Consider the following 1,857-nt stretch of genomic DNA (forward strand, 5'->3'; position numbering starts at 1 on the left):
TCGGTCGGCGGAGGGGGAATGCGCAGTCAGACCACCAACATGCCTGGAGCCGTACAATCCGCCACTTAATACACTTCTGCAATTTAAACTTCTGGGGACCCCCTCCTTTCAAGCCGATTTGTGATATAGGTGTTTTCTCATTACACCCCCCCACCCTTTCCTTTGAAATGCACCCCCCCACCACCCTCCCGCTCCCTTTCTTCTGAGCCCTGCTCTCTAATTCTAGATGAGTATTACTTTGCTCTTTTCGTTGGCCAAGCACAATTGTGTTATTGGAGATAATGAATTCAATCCCCATCAAAGAGTATTAGGAGCGCCTTGGCCCTGTAGTGCCTTTTTTCAAACGGGGAATGAAAGGCAGAGAGAAAATTCTCTGGGTAGCCTCTGCGCTGGCAGCTTTTGAAGTGAAGGGAGGCGGGCATTGTTGTTCACATTTTTGTCCATACGGCTGAAGAAAGACCGGCGGCTTTTGATGAGAAGATGAGAACCGCCTCGTAAGTTGAGCAACAAGTTAGATGGCGAAGTCTTCCCGCTGCCTATTGCCTGTGGATAACATATGTCCCGCATTAATAGGGGCTCAAGGGAACAATTGCCCGGGGGGTGGGGTGGGGAGAGCTCTGCTCTGCACCGTCCAGCGGCTCTTTTTTCCCCCCTGTCCTCTGGACACCGATACCCCGATGGCGGTGTTTTTAAGGGAGACCCGTAGAGATGCTCCCTGGCTCTTGGTTTGCTCCTCCACGGGGCCGAAACGGGCAAGCCGTATGCACAGACCCCGGGCTCTTCTGAGGGAGGAAAGGGGGACCTCGGCGAGATGTGCTGGGTCACCTCTGCTCGCCGTTTCGTTCTGCCAGGGCTCCTGGTGGCCGGGGCGTGATGTTAGGTCTGCTGTCTTGTGTTTGGAGGGCATGCCCCCTTTCTAAAGAAGAGTCTTTATTATTAGTTTGCTGGGGCTGTGTGTGGGGGCGGGTTTGGGTTTTTTCCGACTAAATGTGGGGCCGGGACTTGATTTTGTCACTTGTTGTTATTCCCTTTCCATTTCATATAAGTTAATGACATGCCTGAAGTTTGTAAAGTACTTCCTTAGATAAAGCAACCAGGCAAGGAAAAACAAGAAGAGGTAAAACGTCTGTTGTTCACATCAGATAACCTTAGAACTAGAAAAGTTGTTGCATACATTTGAATAAGTTCAGACATGCTCTTATTCCAATCTCCTGCCCCGCAGTTCAAAGATTCCCCGCCCCCGGGTCTTTATTATGCTAAAGAGGTCATTACTGAGAGTCACTATGGAGAGATCCCGGTTTGCAGAATGAGGCCCACCTCCTAGTTACCAACATGTTTACATTTTCTGTCGGTCATAAGCGGTGGAAATATGTGTTAGCAACCCGCCGGGCAGGCTCGGGAAATAGAAGGAATAAAGGGAGAAATATATTTCAGCTATTGCGCAGTAGATGGCAAATGTAGACGATTAGGGAGCACTTAGAAGTATCGGGCACAAAGGCGGTATTTGCTGTAGACATGGTTGCTGGAGAGGGCCAGATCCCACTCCCGGGGCAGGCAGCCCTGCACGTCGGTGCCCGGGCAGGCTCGGAGCGAGAAGAGAGTCCCCCGGAGCACGCCCGCACCTCCGTGCTCTGATAGCCCGGCGGGGAGTGGTATCACGCGTCTCCCACTCTGAGCGGCGCGGGGCAGCTCCCGGAGCCCCCTCATTCACCGAAGCGGGTGCCAGCCCCGGGGACACAGGGCACCTCCGCCTGACCGCTCGTGGCCAAGGGGCGACCCGTCCGTGAAGGGGATGCCCCCGCTCCAGATGATGGGGGTGGCTTTTCTACAGGACGACGGCGGACTCGACACTCCTTC

This window comes from Corvus brachyrhynchos, unplaced genomic scaffold (genome assembly GCF_000691975.1).
Source record: "Corvus brachyrhynchos isolate BGI_N302 unplaced genomic scaffold, ASM69197v1 scaffold115, whole genome shotgun sequence".
Lineage (NCBI taxonomy): Eukaryota > Metazoa > Chordata > Aves > Passeriformes > Corvidae > Corvus > Corvus brachyrhynchos.